This window comes from Lissotriton vulgaris, chromosome 11, assembly GCF_964263255.1.
Source record: "Lissotriton vulgaris chromosome 11, aLisVul1.2, whole genome shotgun sequence".
NCBI classification, from domain to species: Eukaryota; Metazoa; Chordata; class Amphibia; order Caudata; family Salamandridae; genus Lissotriton; species Lissotriton vulgaris.
Window position 1 is genome coordinate 1,080,300,074 of NC_141699.1, and position 16,371 is coordinate 1,080,316,444.

Here is a 16,371-nt window from a genome sequence, read left to right on the forward strand (position 1 = left end):
TTTATCCTCTGGCCACCCACATGCTCGGGCAGCTCGCTCAAAATTAACCAGGAAGGCGTCCGGATCTTCGCCTACAACGTACTTCTGTAGGGAGACCCCCGATGGATGGGGTCCAAAGGGTCTCCGTTCTACCGACACTGCGGTCCCTGGGGACTGCACCACCTTTTGTAGGTTGTCCATTTGTTGTGTCATGGTGTTACGGAATAGAGCTCGGTCGGCATCCGCTGTACTGATTTGCTGGCCAATAGCCCACTCCAGTTTCTGCTGCCCTTCGATTAAGGTTTGAATGACTTGGTCCATGTTTGGGTCTTGTTCTGAGGGAGTAGATCCCACTTCTGACACCACTGTGGACTGGGCTTGTTGACCCGGGCAATAGAGGGTACAGTTTGTGGTGTAGAAACGACTTGGACACCGGTACGTGGGGTCAAAGAGGGCTTTATTGGTATTCCTCGGTGTGTTTTTAACATCAACGTTCTCCTTGTCCTAAACGTGAGTCTCTCCTTGGCAAACTGGCTGGGATCCGTTTTGGTGGTTGGGGGTTCTTCTGTTTCCTATCCTGGGCGCAGCGCTGCCTTCGAGGTCTGGTCAGGGTCTTGGTGTTATGCTCCCTTGGCTCCAACGCCCCATGAAAGAGAAGACCAACAGAGAGGGAGCCGTTAGTTCAGCTGTCCGCTGGGGAAGTTATGCACCGAGGGACCGGGTGAAGCGTGAGGGAGAGTAGTCACCGGTGAACGTGCATTCTACTCCTATACCAGTGAAGTGGGGGTGGGAATGGACAGAGACGGTGAGGGTAAAACGCGGGGTAAGTGAAACAAGAGGGTGGGGGTACTCAGGGCACAAACAGGGGTTATTTACACTAATTCACAAGCTTGCTTTCTACCCAAGCCGCCATACGCTGCCGTACCTGGGAAAGCCACGCTCCTCCCCCGGGAGAGTGGCACGGCGGCTCGCAGGGTCGTTGGCCTCCTGGCTTTCCCACGGGCTCTCCTCCGCTTGCTTCCAGGAATTCCTCCGGTTCTCCGCTTCTCTCTTCGGTATCTCTGTTCTCCGGTTCTCCGTCTCCGTCTCCGCTCCTCGCCGCCTCTCCGGTGGTGATGTCACACGCCATGTAATACACTTCCTCCTTCATATCCAATCCGCGTCCGCTGACGTGAACAGAAGGCGGGTCTCCCTCCTCCGTGTAGGCCCACTTAAAGGAGCCGCGTTCCTCCTCCTCATGTTCGTCGAGATCCGTCCCCCATGCCTCAGTCTGCAAGGAAGGAGGGCGTACTTGGTCAATTCCGGGGGCCCACCACTCGTCACCAGTTTGTATCCTCACCCCGTTACAATATCCCATTCAATGAAGCAGACACTATACCAATTGCATATACATCGCAATTATATACCAATGCAGAAATGCGTTTTGCACAGAGAAGATTCTGACGGAAGTACTGACTCCTGTAGTGAGAGAAAGATCATTGGCTCTGGGGAAACATATAATTGCCTTGACTCCGGTTCCAGCCTTAGATGCTGTCACAAACCCTGATAGATACAGTCATGCTTTCTCTTACTGCAACAGATGTAGATTACAAATTTGACCCTACACTACAAACACAAACATATCTGCAATATAAAAATGAATATCCTCTGCCTAATGAGGTCATACCTCTAGATCAGTATGATTACATTATCTATGCTGACGATTCTGCACATCTGCTGTAGGGACCAAACACCAATGCTATGCAGTGTGTGCAGCTGTGAAGGGTAGAATGAAGGATGATAAATTCCGCCCTCACAAAACCTATGTGCATTCACTAGGTGATTGCACAGCACAGCTGGCTAAACTAAAAGCTCTAATTCTGGCATTTGAAAATACTGATCCCAGATTCCCCAAACTTATTGTTTGTGATTTGTATTATTGTGCCCAGTCTTACAACGAGTACTTACACTACTGAGGCCAGAATTCATTCAGGGATTCCAAAGGGTACACTATAAAGCACAAGCTGCTTTTGATACAGATGGTTAAACTCAAAGCATGTTTGCCAAAGGCTCATGCAATACAAACACTGAATCATCAGTGTGTAGAGATACATGTTCTAGGGAATTCCATGCGGGATGAAGCCACAAAAGCAATAGTGCAAACTACTGCAGTTCGGGTATTTACTCGTTCAAGTACGAGGAGAGACAGAGACATCTTAGTGGCTGTCAGCGCTGCGAGAAATGGCCTCTACTTCTCAAAAGGCTTTTAAACAAAATGCTCCTACTAGTTAAGTGTGAAAAACATTCTATTTGCTCAGATTCCCTTAGTGGGGGATCGAGTAATACCAAACTAAAAATCACAGGTTAGGGTTAATCCTAGAAGCACATGAGGGGCCATGCAGGGGTAGCAGCTACAATTTAATTTTTGCAGCAAAGCTATTGGTAGGCAGGTATATACAGACTATGGATTTCGTTCTTAAATGTGACATTTGACATCATTGAATATTTGGATGTTTTACAGGATCTGAACAACTTTCGAGAATTTCAGAGCAATGTACAGCAGAAATGTTATGACATTGGTGAAGTAAAGGACTCACCAGCAACCCCTAGTTGGATTCCACGGATCGGTGATCTGGTCCGGGAGAAGATTGTGGACAAAAAGGAAATCAGGCCATCCTACAGCGCACCTGTACCTGTCCTGGAAGTTGAAGGTACCAGAACTGTACTTTTACCACCACTTGCTGGATGCAAAAAAAAATTTCTGGCAATAGATCTCATCAAACCACATCATGTGGACAGTTCTACACAGTAGGCCAAGAGGGCTCCTGGATAGTTACCGGTCTCCTCTCACTACCCTACAAGAAGTCCTGATGGAAGCTTTGATCAGAGATAAAGCTTCTTCTCCCCGTTGGGACAGCTAACACTAAAGTATCACTTTGTTCTGTTACATCAACAACCTCCTTACAGACAACATGTACTGAAACACAGATTTCCATTCAGCAAACAAGGATGGTTTACAGAAAGTTGCTACCAATCGAAATCAACTCCCAGTTCTACACACTCCCAGAGCTGCCTAAAATATTGATTAGCCTCCAGCTACTTAATCTACTTTGTGTTATAATTTTGTATTAGCATTTCATAAATACGGTACAAGAAATATGATGACTTCCCTTCTGACTAATCTGACCCACAGCACAGAATCTTACATGTGGACAATCCATACAAGTCCCACATCAATACCTGGAAAAGGTACATTGATGACATTTTTATCATTTGGGATGGGGACTTGGTCAGTGCTTCCAATTTCGTGACTTGGCTGAACAACCAAAACATATACCTGAACTTCACAAATACCATCTCTAACACATCAATGATTTTCTTGGATTTAAACATCTACACTGAAGATGGTAGACTAAAAAGCACAATGCACTTCAAGCCGACCTCTAGGAACTGCCTACTACGATATGACAGTTTCCACCCTAGACACCTGAGGGAGAACCTACCGTATGGACAATTTCTGCGTCTGCGACGCAACTGCACGGAATTGAACCAATACAACACACAAGCAAAAGATCTAAAAACAAAACTGATACAAAGACAATATCCCATCAGAACCATCGATAGAGCCATGAAAAGGGCCAAGAACAACCACAGGGACGCACTCCTAGAAGACAGAGCACAAGACAAAGGAGCAAATAAAAGACCAATATGTGTCACAACCTACACGACCATGTCCAACGAGGTGTCAAAAATCATAGACAAACATTGGAGGATACTGAATTGTGGGAACCTAGAGTTTGAAAAACCTATGCATGCACATCGCAGGGGACGAAACATCAAGGACATACTGGTCCATACCAGACCTCGGCAGAATCTGACCAGTAGACAGACCACTATCGGACTCCAAGGACACTTCCCATGTGGTAACTGTAGCAGCTGCCATCTGACTCACAAAAGCAATGCCCTGACCTTCAGAAACGGAACAACCTGGGAACAAAGGCAATTCACGAATTGCAATACAAGAAATGTTGTCTACTTGATAACGTGCCCATGTGGCCTGGAGTATATAGGCATGACCACTAGACCTGTGAAAGTAAGAATGGGCGAACACAAGAGCAACATACGCTGTAAAAAAACAACTACAAAAATGGCGTCACATTTCTTAGAAAACCAACATTGTGTCAATGATTTGAGATGGACTATAATTGAACGTCTACCATCTGAAACTGGTCTGCTGCAAAAGGAACAACGATGGGTTTTCCGTCTAAATACCGACACTGATGGCCTCAACGATGCCATCCCATGGGGCCATCTGTCAAGTATCAATTAAACTGTAATACTGTGAACCAAAGGGTTTTGGACAGTACTCGTGTTGGTCACAAAACAATACTCACAGACATGTCCCACCAATGAGCATTAGGGACACCTCCTAACAATCCCCTAAACAACTGCCACTAACTGAATTACCATTTCACTTTTCAGTTTTGTCCATATTTCATATTACTCAGTTATCACTCCTTTTTCTGAGTAGCACCACTGAAACAGAATACTGGTGCAAAATTCGATATTCTATGCCATTAGGCATTTATATACCTTGAAACTAAATCAATACTAAAAATGGAATCGTAATGCAGTGCATTCCACCTGTATACATAAGGCACGGGTAAAATTCCCATGTGCGCATAAACAACATCACGAGGTTCCAGATACGCGCATGCGCTGATACAGCCACGAAGGACCCGTAGATGTTAAATGCGCAGGCGCGAAGCGTAATGGTCATACGCTATCCTATCACGCATACGCACAGTATGCACCCGGCCTTTTAGAAAGGAGGCGTTTATTCCGATAAGCGCATCAACCGGGTTTTCCCAACATCGGATAATCGACATCCTATTGCGCATGCGCTAAGCATAACTAGTCTATGACACATGCGCATAATATACGCCCGGCACTTTGGATACGAGGCCATGTTTCCGATAGGCGCACAATCGGATTTCCCTTATATGGGTAACACCTCACATCCGACAATTAGCGTATTACAGAGCAACCAATTAACACCTCATGACCTATATAAGACAGGGCTCTGGTCGCTAGTCATTACCAGCGGAGCAGCGTTAGGTGGTACAAGGAGGTAATCTCTGGCCGATTCTGTGAGTATTAAGTAGGCAAAACAATCAAAGACCACCATGCTCGACCCAAACTGTGAGTAACAGGATACTGAATTCACTTCTTTATCCACATAGATTACGAATCTATCAACCACCCCTGACGTTCTGGAAATGCTCATGAAGCAAGAAAATACAAACTAATGAGTATGTCCTCAGAACCACTTCAAACTTATGTGTGTTATCTATGTTGTGTGTTATGTCTGTCCTTTTTCCTTTACAGGATTACATACCATTTGGGGCCCCAGGTGACTGCACCTGTTTGAGCCAGCCTATTATGGCAACCAAATTGATTCATTTTCCTTTTCTTTTGTAGGTCATGCAACTGCATTGACCTAATACCGCTGTAGGCACACTATAGCCTTATTACACTGTAAATATTTTTACTTTTCTATTTTTACCTATACACCCCCAAAAATTTCTATAAAAATACGTGAGTAAGGTGGGGAAGTTGTGCCCCCGTCCTGAAGTAGGAACACCAGTTCCGAAACATGTCGACGCACACCAGAGGTAATGTCCATAATGATGACAACTAACCTCATATTGCACTTCTTTTACTAATACCAGCCCGAGGTTTTGAATAAATTTTTCTCCCTATAACCTACGAGCCAGGTATTTTTTAACCCTCACTATACCCCACCACTCACTTTTTTGTATACCCCATCACTTGCACCTTACACACACCACACATTGTCTACTCTGACAGTGCTCCCGCGTAGTCGTAGGTCGCAGCACGCCGCATCCCTCTAGTGGGGTGCGAAGACCCCGATGATGAAGCATGACACCAAGGGGCCTGTTGGTGTGTGAGGGGTATTTTAAAAAACACTGAGTGTCCCCCATCTTTGTGGTTGACACTCCACCTTCTTCTCCTTGAGTAGGATTCTTGTTGTTTAATTAATCTGACCCACCAGCACTACCACCTCAAGGTAGGCAGCATATATTTTACATTTGGCTGAAAAAGACATACTTTATCCCTCCATGAATATACATTTGGATTACAATTGAATCACTTTTCCTGTTCATGTGGTTTGTTTTAGTTACTGTCTTTTTTCTGTTTTTGAACGGACACTATCTCTGAGAACACTCTGCTGTTGAACTGATGAACTTGGTTTTAACATCCCATTCTTCATCACACAAAGTGCGAAGAGATATTTCCATGGTGAACATTTCTGATGTTCCGATTCCTAATGAAATTGTTTGGGACAAGGTATCCTATGATATATTTGGACCTACAGAAGTAATTCAGATTCCATATGTATTCAAAACTTCTTTGCATGATGTTATCACACCTTGTAATATCTTTATTGATTGGGACATTGATACAGTGTATGAAATGTAGATGATCTGCAGCATTCACATGTTTTTAACAACAATGAGTTGCATGATGGCACAGGTAATTATGTTTAAATGTTTTGGTTTCACCGTTATGGTCACTACTTTCTGCATAAAGCAAGTATTTCATGTACAGTATTCACTTACACACAATGGGACCCCTGCCCTACACCACCACATAGTAGCTCAAAACCATTTGCACAGAAGTTTGCATATTGTTCTGGTCACAATCCAGCTCATCCAGAGTCTTATTATTATAAACTCACACCCTAAAGATCTAAGAAAACTATGCTTACTGACACTAAGTCAATTTATTCTGCATCTTTCATTTGTCAGCAGTCTGTAGGTTTCAGGCAAGTTATAATTTGGAATTAGCATTTAAAATACCTTAGAAATTCACTAGAAAAAACATAGGTTTCAGGGGCGTCATAGTTAGTTGGGCATTTCACTCGTACACAACCATAGAAATTCCCCCGTTATAGTTAGTTCAGCTAACTATAGCTCGCTCTCCTGCAATGAATGAATGAAATGAAAATACATTTATACAGCGCGATTGCTGCCCTGGGGCGTCCAAGCGCTAGGGAACCAGAAGAGGGGGTGTAATGAGGCTGACAGAAACTGGGAGAAAGATGGGGGGCTGAATTGATTACGGGGATTTGAATAGATGGGTTTTAAGTTGCTTACGGAAGGAGGCAAGGTTAGGGTTAGATCTCAGGTGAGGGGGAAGGGTGTTCCAGGTTGAGGCGTTGAGGGTGAACATTCTTCCACCTGCTCTAGACCCTTTGATTCTGGGGACTGTTGCCATAAAGGCCTGGCTAGAACGTAGTTCACGGCCTGGGTGGTATTGGCTGACTAGGCTGCGCAAGAGTTTTGGGCCCGAGTCCCAGAAGGCCTGATGGGCAATGCACATTGCCTTGAAGGTGACTCTTTTTCGTACTGGCAGCCAGTGAAGGCTGGTCAGTGCCTCTCTGACTGAAGTTCTTCGTGGAATTTGCAGTAGGGTGCGGGCCGCACAGTTCTGCACCAGTTGCAACCTATTTAATGTGTACTCTGGGGCTCCCAAGTAAAGGACGTTATTTGAGTCCAGGCGTGATTGTATTATACCCTGAATAGCTGTTTGTTTAGCCTCCATTGGGAGCAGGGGTAGGACCTTCTTCAATGTCCGAAGGAGTCCAAAGCAGGTGGCGGAGAGCTTTGTGGCCTGGGTGTTAAAAGTGAGGTTCTTGTCCAGCCATACCCCTAGGCTTTTGATGTTGTCTTTCGGGGCCGGGGGGGGGCCTAGACAGGTGGGCCATAATGACTTGAAGAAGGTCGGGTCGGCCGGGCCTAGCAGCATGAGCTCCGTTTTGTCCCCATTCAGCTTCAGTGAGGACAGCGTCATCCAGGACTTCACCTCCTCCAGACATTTGGTTAGACCCCCCGATGGGGAATGTTGGGCTTCCTGCGCTAAGGAGACCACCAGCTGTGTGTCGTCTGCATAGGAAATGATCTTAACTCCATACGGACGAACTACATCAGCCAGTGGCCTCATATAGATATTAAAAAGCGCAGGGCTTAAAGAGGAGCCCTGGGGGACTCCACACTTCATCGGTATGCTGGAGGAGACGGCTTGTCCGTCAAATACCTGGAACGACCTGTCACTCAGGAAGGATTTTATCCAGAGCCAGGCCTTGTCCACAATGCCGACGTTTGCTATACGGTTCAGTAAGGTGTTATGGCTGACCGTGTCAAACGCCGCACTGAGATCAAGGAGGACCACTGCCACTGATCCTCCTTGATCGATGATTTTTCTGGACTCCTCGACGACCATAAGGAGGGCGGACTCTGTTCCATGCTTAGGCCTGAATCCTGTCTGTGTAGGGTCTAACAGCAGATTACTTTCCAGGTAGTTGACCAATTGGAGATTGATGTATTTCTCTGCGATTTTGCTTACCCAGGGGAGTAGTGAAATCGGGCGGTAATTGGCAAAGTCCGAGGGATCCAGATGAGGCTTTTTTATTAGTGCTCGAACCATTGCCTTTTTCCAGGCAGAAGGAACCGTGGCAGAGTCAATGGACGCATTCACTAGATTCTTGATGATGGGTAGAACCGTCTGGGATGCGAGTAACATTGTCTCTGGGGGGGCCGGGTCTGTTGGTGAGCCGGATTTCACTTTCCGAGCTATGGATTCGGCTGCTTCTAGGTGCATACAGGTGAAGTGGTCGAGTGTGGGGAGGGAGGCAAGCTCTGGGTCTGACCCTCAGTTGTTGTTATGAGGTGACGTGGACACAGTGCTGGTAGGGAAGGAAGAATATATTTTGTTCACTTTGGCCGAGAAGAATTCTGCCAGGTCGTTACATTGGGCGGTTGATTTCTCCTCGTGAACACTCGAGGGGGGTGGTTTAATCAGGGACTGCAGAGTTTGGAAGATTTCCCTGGGTTTGGAAGATGAGGTTAAGATTTTGTTCGAGAAATATTCTGTTTGGGCAGTTTTTATCTGCCCTTTGTAGGTTTTTATTTCTTCCCGATATCGGGTTTTGTCTTCCATAGCGTAGTTTTCGCGCCATTTTCTTTCTGCTTTCCGGCAGTGACGCTTTTTGTCTCTAAGGGCTTCCGTATACCATGGGGCTGTTTTATGGGGACGTTTAGCCGAAGATTTTTTGAGGGGGAGAATGGTCTCAAGAGAGTGCAAAATCCAGCTTTCGTATTCCTGGTTTGCCAGACAAGGGTCTTCATTATTTGAGGGAAGGTTTTCCACTAGTTTGCTTGTCCATTCGTCTACTTGTATCCGTGCCCACGATCTCGCGTATCTAATCGAGGGGGTGGTGGAAATGGGTTTCTCAGTGAGCCAGGTGAGGGGCACCAAGGAATGATCAGTCCATGGGAGGGGAAGAGGGGGGTCGGTTGAAAGTTCTGCGCAGTTGCTGAATACTGGGTCCAACAGGTGTCCCTTTGTATGGGTAGGAGTGTTCACTCGTTGACTGAGTTGTAGTGCGGCCAGGTCATCAGTTAAGGTAGTGGCCGTCACATCTGCTGGTGAATCAAAGTGTAGATTGAGGTCGCCTAACACGATGAAGTTGGCGGCAGCGCAGATACGAGGTGCTATAGTTGCTGGGAGACTGCTATGAAATTGTTTTGGAGGGCCAGGTGGGCGGTATATCAAGGTGCCCGAGAGGCAGTGGTTGGGGGAAAACTCCAGCGCGAAAGCTAAGTTTTCACAGTCTGGGATGTTTTCCGTTATGGGCCGACAGCGATATTGATCTTTTACTATGATTGCAAGTCCTCCCCCTCTGCCATCTGGACGATCTTGACGAGTGATTTGATAGCCGGCGGGGAGGGCGGCAACCACATCGGGGTCAGAGTCAGACGTTAACCATGTTTCCGTAAGAAACAGCGCGTCTGGCTTGCGTTCTTCTAATAGGAGGGATATTTCCAGCCTGTGTTTGGGGAGGGATCGGCAATTTAAAAGGAGCATGCGGTATTCGTGGCGTGGGGGTTTTCTCTGCCTTGTGGGGAGGGAGGCAGTGCATTTTGGACAGTTGGCAGGAAGGGATGTGGTATCAAGAGCATACCTTCGACAGTCATGTTCCATGGGTCTCAGGTCATGGAGGGCGGCCGAGCTGTAGGCCAGGGTCTGGTTTGCCTGGGTAGTAGGTGGTATGGCCCCTGGCCCGGACTCGGCGTGGACGAGCGCAGACGAGCTTGCCTTATGCGCGCCTTCGGCGCGCATTCGTCGCGCCCGCTGCGCTCGTCCGCTGCGCTTCCTGAAAAGACACATTTTTGTAGGCAGTAGTCAGGGAGTGCACGAGGGGGCGTGGCCTGTCCGGTGGGCGTGGCCAATGTGGTCAGAATGGCGTCGCTAGTAAACAAACAACTCTCCGGTGGCAGCGTATTGCTCAGCTGTCCACCCGGGGGTTTGTGCAGCGCGAGGTGCTCAGGAGGGGGGGTAAGTGCAGCGGAGGTGGGTTAAAACACAAAGCAATTCAGTTTTAAAATTTTGTCAGCGCTTCCGCTTCTGCTCCCGGCTCAAGCCTCAGGAGGTTCCAATTTTAATGCACTGCTGACGACGTCACATATTACATCACTCATGACATGGTCAGTCACATCACTGATGACATCTCAAATGACATCACTGATTACATCATCCAGTGAATGTGTGTTTTTCTGAAAATTAAATATGTTTTTTATGTATATCTCAAGGCCGATGGAACAATAAATGGGTATATAAGTGTCTAAATGGATGATTTATTTTGTAAAATTGAATGTATAGCAGACTGATTAAGTGTATCTTAGTGAATACATGGGTTAGTGAGTAATGTTTAAATATGTAAATATCTGTATCAGTCTCTCACTTTGTGTATAAGTGACTGCATGGGTTGGCGAGTAGCTACATGAGTGTCTATATGGGTTATTACCTGTTTTTTCGAGTAGCAGTATGAGTGTCTGAGTGTCTGTCTGGTTCAGTGGGGGTTATTAGTTAGTACATAGATGCATGAATGAGTGTGTCACTGTTTGTATGTGTTGAAGACAGCATGTGTGCAGGACTGTATGGGTGGATGAGTGTGTGTATGGGTGTGTTAGTGAGTGAATGACTGTCTCATTAGTGTCTTCATAAGTAACTACATATATTTTAAACTAGTATATGTGAGTATTGGTGTATATAAGTGAGTATATGCGAGAGTGAGAGATTGGAAGAGTTCCTGTATGAATAAGTATGTGTTTCTATAAGTGATTGTTTAAAAGAGTAAGTATGTGTAAGTTTCTGTAGAAGTAAGTGTGGTGGTGTGTTTATAACTGTATATGCAAGTAAATGCATGTTTGCTTCTTTATTAGCATGGGTGACTATGTGTGTGAGTAACTCTATGGATGAGTGGTGGTGTGTAACAGGGTGTATAGGTGTATGAGTACATATGATGAGTGAGCACATGTATGAGTGACTGTATAGGACTATTGGTGAATGACTGGAGGTGTTTGTAGATCTTGGAATTACTGAATAGATTGTTGTAACTGGTATTGGTATGTCCATTGTTTTGAAATTTTTAGTTTCTATTTTTGAATGTGTGTATCAAAGGTTATATTAGGGTGAGAGAAGGTCTGTCACTATCACAAGGATGATGTCATGAGTGATGTCATGAGTGATGTCATTTGAGATGTCAATAGTGATGTCATGAGTGATGTCACTGACCATGTGATGTAATATGTGAAGTCATCAGCAGTGCATTGCGGGCGCACAAGTTATAGTTAGCTGAACTAACTATAACAGGGGAATTTCTATGATTTTGTACGAGTGAAATGCCCAACTAACTATAACGCCCCTGAATTTCTAAGGTTTTTTAAATGCTAATTCCTAACTATAACGTGCCTGAAACCTATTGTTTTTTCAGTGAATTACAAAGGTTTCTTAAATGCTAATTTGTAACTATAACGTACCTGAAACCTATGTTTTGTTCAGTTAATTTCAATTGTTATTTAAATGCTAGTTTCGAACTATGCCTACAGAGGTAGGACATGTAAAGAAAGAAGAAAAAACACACATAAAGAAGAAAAATAAATGCAGAATGAAGCAACAGAAGTCATCAAAGACGAAGAAAAGTGCAGAAAGAAGGAAGACATGCAGAAAGAACAAACGGAGGAGCAGAAAGAGGCCTTTTTGCAAAATCATCCTGTACCCTCAACTTTTTTAGATGGGTACCGGTGGTAACTGACTGACTAACCAGTCCTAGCGCCAGTGCTACGCTGAAAGACACTTAGAATACAGTTAAAACACCTACATACACTAGGGAACACTATGCGTTGGGGTACCCCTGTTATTAGCATGACCTTCTCTGTAAGCCCCTAGTATATAATAGGGCATCGGGATAAAACTACCTCTTAAAACGTGCAACAGGGCGCATTTGCACACTGGTGAAGGAAGGGGGAGAGGCTGTGCTGACATGTGCAAACACGCCCTGTGGCCATTTTAATTTGGTGGATAAAGTCCCCTTGAATCCTGAGTGTCCATTGGGTACAAGTAGCCCACCAGGTATCTAGAGTTAGCGCCACAGAGCTGCGTTGCAGAGAGGTATAAAAAGGGGTGTGGCCTCTGAACACCTCTCTGCAACGCAGCTCCCTGGTGCATACTGGAGGTACATGGTGGGGTAGTTGGCCCTCAGGGACCCTCAGTATTGAATAGGAATTAATTTCCCAACTTACAACTCGCCAGGAGGCGTGTTTGCACAATGGTGAAGGAAGGGGCGGGGTCTGAGGTGACGTGTCTGCAAACACGCCCTGTGGCGTGTTTTAAGTTGGAGAATTAATTCCTCCTCAATCCTGAAGGATCCCTGGGGGCCAACTAGCCCACCAGGTACCTCCAGTATGCGCCAGAGAGCTGTGTTGCAGAAGGGTGTTCAGAGGCAACGCCCCTTTTTACAACACTCTCCAACGCAGCTCCGTGGCACTTACTGGAGGTACCTGGTGGGCTAGTTGACCCCCTGGGACCCTCAGGATTGAAGAGGAATTAATTCCTCAACTTAAAACGCGCCACAGGGCATGTTTGCATACGTTAGCTCAGTCCCCGCCGCATCCCTTCATCACTGTGCAAACGCGACCCGTGGTGCGTTTTAAGTTAGGGGATTAACTCCCATTGAATCTTGAGGGTCCCTGGGGTGCAACTAGCCCACCAGCTACCTCCATTAAGCGCCACAGAGCTGCGTTGCAGAGAGGTGTAAAAAGGGGCCTGGCCTGAGGACACCTCTCTGCCACGCAGCCCCCTGGCGCATACTGGGGGTTCCTGGTGGTCTAGTTGGCCCCCAGGGACCCCCAGTATTCAAGGGGAATTCGTTCCCCATTGCAGAGTGCTGCAAGGAGGGAGCGGGGCCTCTGGCGCGATGCCGGTCTTTTTTTTTTTTTTAAGAAGAGGTGCTGTGTGGCCCCCCTTCTTTTTCTAATTTATTGGCCCTGGAGACCTCATCCCCCAGGGCCTGCCCCTAATTTTTTTTAATTTGGAAGGGGTCACATGGCCCCCCTCCCGAGGCATTAATCAACCCCGGGGACCCCATCCATCGGGGCATGGCCTTTTTTTAAATAAATGTTTTGGAAGGGGGCTGCGTTGCCCCCCTCCTCAGGCCACTTATAGCACCTAGGACCCCATCCACCGGGGCCGGCCTTCTCCGTTGGGGACCGTGGGGGATCCCCAATCCCCCCACGGTCCCGCCGGCTCCCCGCGTCCTTCGGGAGCCGGCATTGCTTTTCCACATGGGGAGCTGCTAAGATGCAGCTCCCCGTGTGGAAAAGCAATCGTCTTTGGTTTTTGGATGAGAGAGCAGGTTTCCTGCTCTCTCTTTTAAAAACCAAAGCAGTTTGCTATAACAAGGGGGGAGCCGCGTTTGCCATAGCAAACAGCAGTGTCCCGCGGATGGGCCCCCGGGGACACTGCAGTAGCCAGCCCTGGGGGGTGGCGGTCCCCAGGGCCATTACAGGCTCCAGGAGGGGGGCTGCGTGCCCCCCCTCCCCAGATCACCAAAGCCCTGGGGAGGTGGTGGTCCCCGGGGCTGGGGAGTCCGTCACGGACCCCCAATTTTATTATTTAGAGCCCCAGGGATGTGGCGGTCCCCGGGGCGTGTGGGGAGGCTCGAGCCTCCCCACACCGTTTGTTTTTTTAAATAAATCAAAAAGACACAAGCCCCGGGGGTGGCTGCAGGAGCCGTGTGCCCCCGCAAATATTTTCTTAAAGACCCTGGTGGTGGCATTCCCCAGGGCTTGGGGGGGCCTTTGAGACCCCTCCCATGTATTTTCATAGCACCGGGGGGTGGTGGTCCCCAGGGCTGGGGGGGCAAAGTAAGCCCCCTGCAAATAATCTAATTAAGCCCCGGGGGTGGTGGTCCCAGGGACTTGGGGGGCCTTTGAGCCCCCCCAACCATTTATGTTTGAAGCCCCAGGGGTGGCGGTCCCTGTGGATGGGGGGCTGTGAGCCCCCCCCCACATATTGAATTAAAGCCCCAGGGGTGCTAGTCCTCAGGGCTGGGGGCCCCTCTGGGCCCCCATTACATAAAAATATTGCCCCCGGGACTTGGCACCTCTGGGGGCTAAACAGCAACAAAGCGCAAGAGCCTGTGCCTCGGTTTTTTTATGTTACGGCCGGATCCGTGCAACCTGCGCGGATTTTGCCGATTTAAATAAAAAATAAATGGTTGTGGGACCCCCTAAACAGGCCTAGGGGTTCAGGGTGTTTCTACCCTGCCCCTTTTCGTGTTTTGTGCGGTTTTTTCTCTGCTTTCTTGTGACTCGGTTCTACCGAGGCACAAGATGGCTGCCAACACTTTCTGATTTGGAGTGTTGACAGCCAATTAGCATACAGCTTGTGATCGGGAGGGTGCACGGATCCTGCGCGCCCGTAGATATATATGTGTGTTTACTTTTGATTTTCTAAAAAATGACAATTCCCTTTTCATGTATTTGAAGTAAAGAAGCAAAAGTCTCTGAGGGGTTTTAAACCAAAGATAAAGGGTGAGCCATATGTTGTATCCAAGGTTGCATAGAGATTGACAAATTTACAATTGTAACAACTTTAAAAACAATACATCAAAAAACAAACTGATGAGAATGTGCACACACAAAGGGATTTTTTCTTTCAAGAATTTATTGTATATTGGTGCAAAAATGTTGAGTTTTAAAATTTTCACATTTATTCATAAAAAACATTAAGGGGCAGATTTATGAGGCCCTTGCGCCACGTTTACGCCGCTGTTGCGTCACGCAAGGCGGCGTAAACGTGGAGCATCCCTACGAACGATTTACAACGTGACGCATCTAGGCAGATGCGTCACGTTGTAAAGCCCTGCGCCGCTTGTGGGCGTTCCGGGGCAGGTGCGCCTCGCAAAAGTGGCTGAGTGAAATCTATGAGATTTCACTCAGTCACTTTTAAGCCAATGCTGCGTCAAAAGCCTGTGCCTGCTTGAAGCAGGCGTAGGTCTTGACGCAGCATTGTGTAGATGGGGCACCCCCGAGCCTTGCTGGAGCTGCGTCGCGCTTGCGACGCAACTCCAGCAATGCGCCACATTTCCGGCACAGATGAGTCACGCATCTGTGCCGTTTTTGCACCATGGTACGCCGCATTATAAATGCGGCGCACCATGGCTGGCGGAGCTGTGGCGCACTGTGGCGCATGTTAACTGGCGCATCCCTGGGGATGCGCCAGTTAACATAAATCTGCCCCTAAAAACTTTGTACATCAAAGTATAGCAAAATATGTCGACGCAGCGTTTCGGTGATGTGAGTCGTCACCTTCTTCAGGACAATATTTCATTTAAAACCACTATGAATTTAAAAACACAAAATATACAGTTACTTCGTATCAAAAGTCAAGGTAGTTATGTTGAAAAACAGAACTCAACAATTTTAGGCTAACCAGCACAAAGATTCTTATTCTTTTATTTGTGTCTGACATCAAGGTTCATAACGTGCATTCTCATCAATTATTGATCTGTACAGAAAAAAACTTATTTATTTAAAAAAGGACAAAAACATTTATAAATTGGACACATTTTTGTAACAGGCCTATATCGCATTTGTTAGTCTCGCAACCTACTATGGTCATACCCTTCTTTGGCATCCCTCACAACATTGTTGCAACTGTTGGGGACTGAAATACTTATTATTCATCTCCCTTTCACATGTTGCACATTCATGGGCGATTAGTTTTACTAGGTTATTCATTTCATCCATGCCCTGGGGTGTATTAATTTCCCCTCTAACCACAGATTTTATTAGTTCGACCTGTTCCGGTTAGTATTTATTTTTAAATTAGGTGGATAACATACATACCTAAAAAAGCTGTTGGTTGGTCGCTTTGGTCAATAGGCGATGCCAAAATCTTTCAACTTTATCATGATTTCTATAAATTACAAAAAAGGTGTCATCAGTTCATCTGACACTATCTCTTCTCAATGAGCTGCTTTTC